This window comes from Pleurodeles waltl, chromosome 10, assembly GCF_031143425.1.
Source record: "Pleurodeles waltl isolate 20211129_DDA chromosome 10, aPleWal1.hap1.20221129, whole genome shotgun sequence".
Lineage (NCBI taxonomy): Eukaryota > Metazoa > Chordata > Amphibia > Caudata > Salamandridae > Pleurodeles > Pleurodeles waltl.
Window position 1 is genome coordinate 222,105,545 of NC_090449.1, and position 13,598 is coordinate 222,119,142.

Genomic DNA, 13,598 nt, shown 5'->3' on the forward strand with positions numbered 1-13,598 from the left:
GAGTTCCCTGTCTCCAGGGGCATGCGGTAGGGTTGCATCCTGTCACCCTTATTGTTTGCCTTATACATGAAACCTTTTGCTGAACGCATAACAGCACATCCCCACATCACAGGCATACCCATGGGTGGTAGAACACACGCGTTGGGTCTCTATGCGGACAATGTGCTTCTTCACCTGGCCCAGCCGCAGACTACCCTCCTGGCAGTTATGGAGGAGTTGGCAGACTTCAGTGAAGTCTCTGGCTTGAAAACTAATTTACCCAAGTCATCCATTCTGAATCTTACGCTACTAGAGGTGGACGGGGCCACCTTAGAGGCATCTCTGCCTTTCTCCTGGGCCACGAGCGGGATTAAATACTTTGGTTTGCAGATCCTTCCTACCTTAGAAGCTTTTGTAGAATGCAAGTATAGGGCGCTCCTGCAGTCCGCCCGGCCAGAGTTGGCAGGGTGGAAGACGTATGGCCTCTCTTGGCTGGGACGCCTAGCCGCGGTCAAGATGACTCTCTTGCCAAAGGTGCTTTATGTCATGCAGACTTTATTCTTGCTGCCGCCCCCTTTGTACTGGACAAAATTCAAACACACAACTAGGACTATATATGAGCTGGCAAGAAATCTAGAATGGGGAAGACTCAAGCAAATTTAGCTGAATTGGGACTGGAAATCCCACACACGCGGAGTTCTTACAATGCAGCCTAATTGTGTTTCATGGTAGAATGGTCACCGCCATACACCCAGAAGTACTGGTGCTTTATTGACCAAGCCGTAGCCAATGGTACATATTTGGAAGATCCCATGGCTGCTAGAGAAGCACCATCCACCGGGTGTCTATATTTCCCCTATCCTGCGAGCCACAGTAGAGTCATGGGACAGGGTTCAAGAGAGGAAGAGTGTCTCCATCCCGGTCTCACCGCAGACCCCCTTTGTCGGGAATCCGGATTTCCCACCTGCACAGAGCTAAACCTTTATCGCATCTTGGCGAGGATCCAACTGCAAAAGAATTGGTGACCTCTTCGATGCAGAGGGGATTATGGACTGTGCCCTAATACAGGAGGGCTATGACCTTCCGGACACAACGTACTGGCAATACTTAGCAGTCCGTCATTGGTTGACATCTCTATTGATATGAACTCATGTGAGCAGACCCCTTACTCCATTTGAAAGATGTTTGCTCACGTGCACATCGGACAAACAACTCTTGTTAGACTTATACACTTTCCTGATTACCCCGCTCCCATGATACCCCACATGCCAGCCAGGTGAAGATTGGAGTTAGAATGCGGTCGCTCATTTATGGACAGGGAATGGATGGATATTCTACATCGAGCATGAGTCACCGCACACAATATGACTATTAAAGAGATGTTTCTAAAGATAGCCATTATCGGTATTATATGCCTGTGAGGGTTGCCCGATGGAGGCCACACAGCGACAGTAGGTGTTGGCGTGGCTAGGAGGAGGGTACACTTGACCATTCGCTGTGGCAATGCCCCAAAATTGTCTTATTTTGGGTAGCTGCCTAAAGGCGGTAGACAAAATCTACGACACCACTATACCAAGATTCCCTAGCTATGTACTATTGGGACTCCCTAATCCACAGACATATCCTCTCCGCTCACTTAGAGGACGCGCCATTACACCAGCCGTAGGGGCAGATAAGCAACTGCTACTTTCACACTAGGGCTCAGAGGTCATACCCACACACACTGACTGGTTACATAAATAATGGAACATACTGGGTATGGCAAAGTTGACAGCGGCTATGACGGCTGCTGCCCCTCTTTGATAAAATGTAGAGCTCATGTATCCGATACTTATCGGAGTTTAGGGAATTGATGTGCCCCCAAAGTATTCTCCGACTGACCACATCTGATACAGATAGAAGGTAGGGTAGTTAGATGATGGAGACAATGGAGAAGTGGCACCCGCACTACAGGCCTAATTCACTAATTACCCACCGGTCTTCATATAGGAATGGTCACCATTATAAATGTTCTAATCACCCTCTCCCCCCCTTTTTTTCCCCGGTTGCTATGATCAAGTCCCCAACAGCCACTGGATGTAGGTGGGAATTGTTGTATTCTTCCTTGGTTACTACATATTACAAAATAAAAGAGATCTTAAAAATAAATTGCTCTACACCTCTCTCCTGGCTCGTGTACAGGTCAATGTTATCTCAAACCATTTCTCAATCTCATGCTGACACCAGACATGGCTGTCCTTGTTCACTCTTACTTCTACTATTGCCATTGAGCCAAAAGCTACATATCTCAGGCTGGACATAGGGGATGAAGGTTTTGAGATGGGCCTCGGAGTGGATGATAAAGTATAGCTTTATGAGGATGATGTCCTTATCTACTTCTGTCATCCTGACATCTCTGGCCCTTGAGCTATGGAAATACTTGATGAATTCAGAGTGTGCTAATTTATTAATTTACTGGGACACGACAAGTTCTGCGTGTATCTAATCGCCTGAACCGTATGCAAGGGGGATTGGGCTTCACAGGTCTCTATAACCGTAGTGGCAGTTGGTATCTGTGTGTCAACATGAGAGGGCAACATGGATCGATTGGTTGTAAACAAGAGCAAACAACTCATTGGACAACAGTCACAATATCACTTACGGCAAGAGTTGCCTTTTTAAAATGGTAGCCCTCCCACAAAGGGTGTACATACTCCAGAACATCCCATACAAAGTTTCAATGAAATGTTTGAAAACAATGTAAAAAATAAAATCCTGCCTTTGGAACCAAAAGGCTGTAAGAGTTAGCATGGCTAAACGCTATAACATACACCAACCTTTTTGGGGGCCCCCAATCAACTCAAGGCCCATGAATATCTGTGAAATATTGGAGACTGAGGGGCCCCTCTACATTCTGGATGGGGCCCCAGCATTTTGTGTTATACCACTGAATCATCGCCCACACGTTCAATATGTTAGGGAGAAACACATGATGTTTGGTACAGAGCTGCTGAGTACTTCAGAGGTAATTGGCAGAAATTGCACAATGTTTGTCTGTAACAACATGATATTACCCTTACACTGAACATTCCTCTATTAAATATTAAGGGAGAGGCCAGACTTAACAATTATATGAAAAGGTTGGTGGGGTTGGAGCTGGTAAATGGGAAAAGGGATATTGCACAGACATGGTTAGCAACAGGGTCTCTGGGTCTGGATAAATAGAAAGCTAGGATGGACCGGTGCATGGTCCATGAAATAGAGATTTACGAGTTTGGGGTCTGCCTAAAAAAGTAAGAGAGAATCTGGGGTCTGTGTATGGAGCAAAACTATGTTTTAGATGGCGATTCTAGCAAAGGACCATGAGTTTCTATTTTGCAAGTGGGAACTCTGTTTTCATACTATTCATGTATTTCCGCATGATCCACAAATTGTGCTGTCTCAGTTTTAGAGTTACTACAATGGAAATGCTAAATAAAATTGTTGGAGGCTGGTTATTAGTAGGGGTAAGTACTCACCTACCACTAGCAGTAAGACCAATGTTAGCTCCAGTCAAGGTCTCAAAGCATCAGCCCCTGGCTCAATCCTTGGTAGCTTGACAACAAGCAGGCAGGCTTAACTTAGGATACAGATATATAAAGCATTTAAATACACCAATACAGTAAATAAGTAAGAAACAACACACAATACAAATCCCACACCAATACATAAAAATAGTAAATACTTTTTTCGTTAAAATGACACAAAACCAACAACAATCCAATATAGGGAACCGGAGATATGATTTTATTTAAAGATTTAATCGAATAATGTATTTTCTAGTGTTTAGAAAGGGGACATCTGGTCGTGCTAGACGGTGACCAAGTCACAAATTGAGGTTGACTACGATGAAGCCCTGGTCGAATACACTGAGCGGGAGGCCTTGGTCAAAATTTTACCTTTACACTTAGAAACTTTTCTAGAACCTGTCTCTCTCGACATCGTGCGGTCTTTTCTTGCAAGCTGATTTTGACGCAACGTCGCCGGATTGCTTTTCCGTGAGGGCCCCATCAAACCCTGGAAGTCTGGCACTCTAGAACTTTCAGTGGGACGAACCTGAAATTCCTGCCGGGTTGAGATTGAACGTAGTCGTCTTGACTCACGTCATTGGGTTGGTCCACTTATGAAGCTTTTTCACAAAAGTTCTCCAATCTTCTCCAAACTTTTGGAACATCTTCCAGAAGTTTTCCTTTGGGTCTTAAAGAGTCCAAAACAAATATTCAAGGATCTAGGAGCCCAGAGACGTCCTTGGAAGTTTGAGACTTCAGTTCCAACAAAGCATGTGGTCAGTTCCTTAAAAGTCCACTGGACGAGATGGTAGGCCTGGCTAGCATTCCTTTCTGTCCTTCCTCCTTTGAAGCCCAGTTTGATTTACCCAGCCCGGTTCCTGGCCTGGCTTCTGCAGCTGCAGGACTCCTCCCATCAGATAACCTCTGATCAGTGCAGGCCACGTATCACCTCATCAAAGCAGCCTGGCTAATCCTGTTAAGGCTGACCAATCAGGAGAGGTCAGTAGCAGGTTGGATTTTGGCTTACAGAAAATATAATCTTACAATTTAATTTCTGTATTAGTTATGATCAATCAATTCATTAGTGGCAAGCTGTTGGATTTATCATTACCAATCTTTTGAGTCCTTTCATGACACATTTAGCTCCTCCCTAGCTATATTTGTACTTATATCAAATATTCCTATGTTGACCTATGGACCTAAGTACTGTATATAGAATGGGGAAAATGAAATGGGCAGTTTTTCCCTCCCCAGGGCGTTTCAAACATCTTTTGTAATGTCCCTGCTTATAGTTATATGGCGCCGCACCCCTGGGTTAAGTAGGGGAGGCCTTAGAGGTGACGTACATTTAGAAATAAGGTAGATTACCACTTTGTATGTTTCTTTAATTCCAAATTGGAATTTGCATACATTTTAAAGACTGTGCAAAGCGGGGCTGCCTTTAAAAATTACAGAAGGCAACACAGGAGTGCACATTCCAGTGCAGGAAATCTACTAAACCTCTAAACCTCCCTGCCCTATTATATACAAGTGACTTATATGTAGTTTGAATCCCCCTTTCCCTGTTACATACTAGGAACTTACAGGGGTCTGTCATGGGCCATTGTAATTATACATATTACCATATATGTTTTTTTTTATCAGAGCACTGGCCCTGGGCCTGGTTAGCAAAGTTCAGGCACAGTCAGGGTCATTTACCACCAGCACCAGTCAGAAACATGGGGGTGAACATTGTGAAAGGGTGACTTTCTCAGAAGAATGTTTTAGAAAAAATAGAGATGATTATCAAGTCTGGAACATGTGATCAATAGCAAATATCCTGCCATCTGACACAAAATGTACCCTGCATGCGTAGGTGGGTCTATCACAAGGGATAAAGCCTTGATCAGGTGAAATCAATGTCAACGTCCAAGGATCACAGTTATTTCCCTTTTCACACTACAAAAAGGTATTTTCCCCATTAATAGGTGGGGTGCGGCCTAATGACAGGAAATGTCCGCCCCCACTCCATCAATCTTTTTTTGGCTAGGTTCCATCAATCTTTTTTGTATACCCCTCTTGACTAGTGGCATGTCTGTCCCCACCGGAAGGCAGATCAGGAGCTGAATCCCTAATTCCAACCCTGACTGCTGAACAAAAGTAATTTACCCAACAGAATTGAGCCCTTATGCCAGACAGGGCCTGTCTTTCACCCCATCTTTTTTAACCTCTGCTGGCTAGTGAGCCTTTCAGCTGCTGCTGCAGAAAGGTATTTTTAAAGCTAATGTGGTTGATGTTTTGCTATGCACAGAGGGGCAGGTTTCAAACTTCATTGTTTTCCAGGTGTCCAGTAGTGCTACCGGGTCACTGGCAGATGTGCTAAAAGGCTGTTGGGTGCCTGGGGGAAAAAAAGTGAGCCATGTCCACCCCAGGAAAGGAGGGGAATGCTACATCTGACCAAAAAACCCTTGTGGTCAAGTGGATGGATTCCTGCTCAGGAATTACCCACCTGAAGCAATTGACAAGCAGAAATCAACTCTCAAGACGTGTCACTAGTAAAGGCAGTCTACACTTTCCAGTCACAGCTCACTTGTCTAAATTGGTGCTCAGGGGCTAAACTATATAGCCTGAGCACCAATTTGTCCCCCTGCTGCTGAAGCTGAGTGGCTCCTTCAGCTTATGAGATTGTGTTGAATTACATCAGCAAACTTTGTCAAATCAAGAAAAAATATCAATATCTAGGCAAACAGAATGGAAGGCTTTTTACTCCCTGCCTGGTTGAGTGAATACCACAGGATATCCTGAGGTGTTCACGCTGAGGGATGTCCCACCTCTATGTTTATGGACGTGACCTACACGTCCTTAGCACCCAACAAATAGTGCAGAGGACAAGAAGGTCCTGTCTATTGACCTTCTGGTACAATTTGTGAGGTTACACATTTTTATTGATAGCTTATTGGCAAAATAGTCTAGTTAATGGTTAATTGGCGATGAACCGTTGTGTGTTTATTTATCACCTTGGCTATTATGCATCGGATAAAAAAATGTGATAAAGTAGATTCTTTGCGGTCCAAGAGAAAAGACTATTCCACTTATCCCTGATGAACCTAAAAAAGTATGGGCCAGTGATCCTGTTTCTAAGAGGTGAATGATTCAGGTTTAAAGGAATTGTGTAACTCAAGTTGTTTCTTCAAGGGATAAAGAGAGCCAAGATCCTTTCCAAGGATGTGAATTTATGGTCCTTGAGGTTTCTATAAAAACTTGTACAATGTTTTACAGGTATTGTGGGTGTACTTTATCACAATTCAAGGGTTTCTGTATTGCTTAGGCTCCATTTATCTACAATTCAGCGCTCTGGCTGTCATAGGAGACATTTCAAAGCAAATGTTTGGATAATGTATTGCAGGCCTCCCAGATGCTCTTAAGCCAGTTCAGGCATTTCTGTTCTTATGCCACATTTCTCTACAGTATTCCTCTTTGAAAGTCACACAAGACATTTCAGAACTACCACAGCAGAGATTAAATGTGTTTAATCCACGCAAGGCCTTACACACTTAAAAACGTACACCTTGGTTGCATTTCTTACCCAATTTATGACTTTCCATTATGTCATTTCAAACCACTATATGATTTATATCACCCCTAAACATAAATCAAGCTCTTTCTCCTGCTAGTACCCCACTTCTGAAAAACATTCTACCATGGGTTTTCTATATCCCAAGTAAAACCTCTGCTCCTTCCATTGCAAGCTGCCCTACGTCAACTAATTTTATTCTATGACTTTATTTTCGGGGGCCTTCAACCTATATTGTGAGACTATACAATATATAATGAAAGAACTTGCTCCAAGCACAAGTCTAGATGTCAGTTTTTCTCTGCACTTTGGCTCACCTTTGCACTAGGAGATGAAACACACTAATTAAAGAGTGGAATATAAATGACTGCAACAGAAATTCTCGCAAGATATGCTAACATATCAACACTAAAGCTAAAGAAATATATTTTATTTGAAGTTCTGCCTCCTTTTGATATCTCTATTTCCTTTGTGGAAAATTGTAAGGAAACATGTCTTTTTGCATTCTCACCAATTTCCAGACTGATGCTGCTGGTTTTTCCACTCTGATAGTCCACTAAGGCCTGCTAACCCGACCTCAGGGCCAGTGCTCTGACCCTTAAAAGTATATATTTGATTGGCTTATATCCAATTGGCATGTTAATTTACTTATAAGTCCCTAGTATATAGTACTAGGGGTACACAGGGCCTGTCATTAAAAGTGTTCTTCATGTACTGCAGCACTTGTGCCACCCTGAGTGTGACAAAGTAAAACATGTCTCCTAGCCTCCCCGCCTACCACTGCAGACCGATAGAGCAGTTTTAAACTGCTAACTCAACTTTGCCATTTAAACTAAAGACAAAGTCCAGCCCTCCCTTTTTAATGTATATGTCACCCCTAAGAAAGGCCTATTGAACGCTAAGGCAGGATGGTCTATTTTAAAAGGTAGGGCATGTACTTTTATATGTCCTAACAGTAAAAACCCCAAATTGTCATTTTTACTGTGGAAGGAATAGTAACCCCATTGGCAAGGACAGAGCTACATTCTGACAACTCAGCTGTACTAACTATTGAACTGGACTACCAAAGTTGGTACTTCAAGGTAACAAACAGTTACATTAAACATGATGTGATGCCCAAGTCGAATTAAGTGTATCTTTTGAGCAAAAGGCAACTTTAAAGTTGCCACTCTGCTGCCCAAGATTTCCAGTGGGCAGTTGCCCTCCTGGGGGGAGCTGTGAATGACTCCCAGTAAAGGACACAATAGAAGCTTGTGGTTAGAAGAGGGGTTCCCTCGCCCTAGGAGAAAGCCAAATAAGATGTAAGCCCAAAAGGGAAGCCACTTTGAAGGGCAAATGGTAGACAGGAGAGGGGCTGCTCTTTTCTTCCGGTAGATGGTTGGCGTCAGTGACAGAGTGGAGGGCAGTAGCCGAACCAGGTTTCTCATGGGCGTGTAACCACCCCATATGCTGAGAGATAAGGTTTTGCCACCTTGGGAGTGTTCAGAATATTGCAAACTGCAATAGCTAGATGCCACACATTGCAGGAAGTCGTTGTGTGGAGGGAGGGGACCTGGTAACCTACTGGCTAATAGTCACCAGATAACCAAGGGGCAAACTGTGGGCATAAAAGATGCACCCCTGGCATCCAGACGTCAGATCTCGTATGCACTGAAGAGAGGACAGAAGAAGGACTGTTATGCTGTCCCCTGGACTTGTCAAAGAGAAGCTGACCAAAGACTAGACTGCACCTTCTGATCCTTGGACTAAGCCTGTGGTGCCCTGCTTAAAGACAATCATCCCCAAGCCCCAGTCAGAAGAGGTGACCTCCAAGAGTCAGTTGGCTGACTTCCTGTTACAGCTCCAGAGCCACAAAAGCTGAAGAAGCTGCTTTGGCCAAGTTGGTAACCACACGTGTTTGTTCGCTGCTGACAGATGAAGAGCAGCCCAAGAGACCAAACCCTGACACTCAAAAGTATGAACTCAAGTCTGCTGGACCTGGGAGAGTCATCAAAATGCAGTTTGGTCACCCAAGATGAACACTAGCCACAGTTTAAAAAAACCTGCGGTTTTGCTGTGATCACAGACCAGAAGCATCTGGTTTTTGGCTGGACTTTACTAGTACTTCGAGGGACATCAACCTCTGTGGCTAAAGTCAGCCAGCCAAGATTGTGGACTGAGAGGTAGTCCCAAGAATATCCCCACTGACCAGACCAGCATCCTCAGCATCCTATATCCCTTGCATCAGGAGCACTGCATTGATATCTGTGGGAGCTTGCTGACAGAGCCTGGTACTGAACCAGAGACTGTCTTGCCTGAAAGATAACTGTGTTGCTAAGCCTTCCTGGCCCCTGTGGCTTGCTCCACACCAGAGCTGGTCATCCAAAGTGGGCTGGAGTATCCAAATACAACTTTATGAAACGTTTTCCAAAGATTTCAAATTAACCGACAACCACCGTAGTTGACAATATTTGTTTGGATTTTTAGTGAAATACAGTGATTTACGATCTGTTTGGAAATCTATATCTCTGGAACCCTCCAGTGGATATTGTTCCTTTTTTGTATCTTAAAAATTCAAAAAAATATGTTTTTAAATTGTTATTGGATTTCCTTTGTGCCCCGTTTCTTCCTTGTTCAATTATTGTGTTACTTCTAAATGCTTTGCAATTGTTCCTTTGTTAAAGCCTGACTGCTCAAGGCCACAGCTACTCATGGTGGAGCTAAGGTTTTACAAACGAGCCTGACTGGACCCAGGGTGGGTTTGTGATAATTGTGACTTATAGGTGCAGATCTTACTTGAACGTTTCTTTCAAACCTCATGCAATTGCTTAAGCTTGGTCCTAAGACTATTTTGCTCCACATTTGGATGATCCTCTCAGTATAGTGGATAAGAATGTTTGTGTTCTCATTGTCATGTTCAACCCTTCTATCATTGTATATTCTGTGACTCACCATGTGCTGTAGGATAGGATGTTCACAGATGCATGTGTCTCCGTTACAGGACATCCCATGGTTTCAGTTTTCTTAGCTCATCAGATTCAAGCTGGCCATTTTGCTTGATATTTCATGATCATGCAGAATTTCACAATGTCCATCCCTTCCAATTAATAGTGCTTATCTGGCACTTCTCTTCTATGTTTTCAAGGACCTCTCAGTAGTCATTCATCCTTCTTCTGATAACACCGAGGTGATCATCTTTGCTACTAATAGTCAAATGGTCTTTCATCCTTTGACCCCCGCATCCTTTTTTGTTCATTCTCTTCCTCTTTTTACACGGCTGAGAAAGTAGAGGCTTATTTTATTTTGAACATTACTTTAGCTGTTCAGGTGAGCAGCGTGGTCAGAAGCTGTTTTCACAAAATTATTAAGCTAAACACCATTATGCCACTATTCTTCCATCTGGGTAGTCTCATGTTAAAGGCTTAATATTAGCTCTTAAATGAATATTCTGATCCATTATAGGTGAATGTGCCTGCATAACAGATCATAAATTGTAGTAAACGGGTCCAGACCTTTGCAACCATTTTTTCTGCAATCTTAAAAACACATATTATTATTACCAAAGTCAAAGGATCTCTCTATTGAATTTCTGTGGCAGAAAGAAAACAGGTTTAAACTGGCTTTTTTAATCTTTAGTTGTTCACTTCCTGTGTAATTGGGTAACTGACAATACTGTAAATGATCTGCTAGAATGCAGTAAGTATAAACACTTTACTGATAGTTACTGACTGTAAACTATCACCCAAAGGCTGTAGGGATCTTCACGTTAAGACCAATGTCACATGGAGCGCCAGACCACCTAATTTCTGGGAGTGATCATATGTGCCTCTATTTGAAATGTCTTTAAAGTTTTGAGCTTACCTCACAGAGTTGATAAGCTGTTTGTGCCGCTATCAATGAGCACAGTATTTCAAATAGTGGGTGCCAAGCCATGATGACCAAGGCATTCAATCATAAGGGACGGCCACTGCAAGGTCTCTCATCACTTGTCTCTTTACCACTGTAATGAAATAGGAGCAATGTAATTAATAGGATAACTTTTCAGTAACAAGAGAACCAGGTAAGTACTGTTTTCTGTGTATGTTTTCAAGGCTGGAGAGCCTCTATGTAACTGACAACAATGCAGGTTTCTTGGTATCCTTCCAAATATGCTCTACACATGAAAATATTGATCCATTGTCCTCTAAAATGAGGTAAAGAACCCCATTTTTCACGAGATTCGGGGTTGCTCAGGAGCCTCGATGGCTAATACTCCAGATCTCAGGGGAAGAAACCTGGTTGAAACATCAAAAGACTAGGTTGACACTCGCAGCGGGGGTGGCCAAATGGAAAGTTGCCGGTCCTGAGGGGCGTCAGAGCCACTGACCGTCCAAAGCTGGGAGAGAAACATGGACTGGTGTCCTCATGCCGAGCGGGTAGTCTACCGTGGTAGGGGCTGCCCCAAGAAATTTGACAAAATATGGGTGCAATGGGGACGATACAGAGGACTGTAGAGGGAGGGGTCTAGGCACCTAGGGGGAGTTATTGAAGGGCTAGAATGTGGTATTGGGATACTAGCTACCTAGTGGGCTACAGGGTAGGGTACAAATAGCAGGTTTGATGATTTTCATTACATCTTCTGTAGACATGCTTGTTTGAATGAAGGCTAATACCCTTGACCAAGATATCAGAATTGATTATATTCTTTACTACTGTACTGTACTGAGCTTTGATTTAATAAAAAGATGTTTTAAAAAAAAAAAGAAACCCATTTTTATGCAGACAATACAATGACCATGTATTTGTAACAAAGACTTACCTGATTTTTTGTGTGAAGTCCCATGACACTGCCCTGCCGGTCCACCTCGATCACCACATGTAAGGGAAAATGCAAAAAAAACATTTGAAAAGGAAACAAAATACTCTGAGAATGCAATATGGTAGAAGGACTACAAGGTGAACAAAATCAGTAAAAAGGTTGCAAGAATCTGTTTGCGTGTACAGGAAGAGAGAAAAAAGGAAGCAGAGGAGATCACTGCTGGAGACCCCGAAATCTTCGCCCAGGAACAAACCTGCATAAGACACTGACCAACCGCAGAGGCTGATGTGCTTGAGTGAAGAACATGATCATTCCAACATGCATAGCTGAGGTAAAATGGAGGAAGGAGCTGTAGGCCACCTCTTGAAGTTTCGGTCCGCCACGACTATTAAAGGGGCTTATCTACCCATGTGCATGAAAGGGTGGCCTTGTAGGCATAAAGTGAAAGCGGAAGCTGTGCTGCTAGAACACAGAGGACATAACTGAACCTAAAAAAGGGGGGGTGAAAAAAAGAGGAACAAAATCCACCATTGTGAAGTTAAATAAAAAACAGGTGTAAAATCTAGTTAAGAGTGTAAGGGGTGGTACTTCTGAGTGAAAGGAAATACTAGGCAAAACAAAGTGGGAGAGAAGGGTGGGCAAGAAGGAAGAAGAGTCAAAGACAACAAAACCTAGAGAAGCAACTTTACAAGATAAAATGAATGATCAATGAGACAGGAATGAATAGTTGTAAAACATGGCAAACATCTCCAACCCATAAAAGAGCATGGCAAGAAACAGAATACATCCCACATCACAGTCTAGTACAACTGTGGATAATTGTTTATTTTTTTTTATTATTTTTACTTACTTCATTCTAAACTTCTTCAAGGGCTGTTGAATCGTCTTCCTCAGCCTGGTCCCAGCAGGATGACTAGCCCACACAAGGAGCTGTTGCCATGGGTCCATTTTAGTTCTCTGCCTTGGCACAGTATTTGGCTTAGCTTAGGCTTGCGGCCTCTGCCCTTTTTTCCAGATAATATGCTCTGTTTTTCATTTATCAAATTTTATTAATTTTAGCACAGCTTGTTTTAGCAGAGATGTTTTATTTTCATAATCAGTCGCTATTATATCAGAGTGGCATTATCAGTGTCATAGATGACATGTTTTTCATCATGTACTTTTACCCCGGGTTATCAGAAATAGAATGCAAGGCACACAGAATAATATTTCGTATTGCCGCCATAAGACTATGTAAACAGTCCAGGGCTTAGGTACATATCTGAGTCAGGCTTCTGTACAAGAACAAAACATGTCCCTTATATACACATCTTGTGGGACAAAGGGCATTAGAGATGGTTCCAGCCATGATTTTCTATCCACACGCATGCCAGTTTGCAGACGACCTCAGCCTTTGTGTCTCTGCGAAGCTTGATCTGGAGACTGGATGCCTGACCTTGTACCAAGGTAACGGGGTGGGGTGTGCTTCTCATGGACACTGCAAGGACAGATTATGGCTTACACTGCCATGCTCTTCCTAGGGGCTAGAGATTAGTTGCTAAGTAGGAATTGTATATTCATGTCAGTACAATATTTTGGGGTCGTTCATATTGGTGCTTCTGATTTTCACAATCCTGATTTTATTATTCTGCATTATCCTAATCATTGCAGCTCATGCATTTTATAGTAGGTTGCTTTCTTTTCAATAAATGTTTTGAAAACTATCCTGTATCTTTTTTCTTGCCTATGTGTGTGTGTGTAAGAGACTTGTATGTGGAGAGAA

General features: G+C 42.9%; 1 long non-coding RNA gene across 2 annotated transcripts in view; it reads right to left on the reverse strand.

The window, feature by feature from the left end:
* LOC138261348 (uncharacterized) overlaps positions 1 to 13,598 on the reverse strand; it is a 117,591-nt gene that overhangs the window by 20,159 nt on the left and 83,834 nt on the right. Inside the window, exons 2-3 of one of the 2 annotated variants that reach the window (XR_011199085.1) lie at positions 11,837 to 11,881; positions 10,900 to 11,038 (exon numbers count right to left, since the gene is read on the reverse strand). This is a non-coding gene — a long non-coding RNA (uncharacterized lncRNA). Of the gene's footprint in view, positions 1 to 10,899; positions 11,039 to 11,836; positions 12,824 to 13,598 lie in introns of those variants that run through there. The other variant, XR_011199084.1, reaches the window with a different exon arrangement.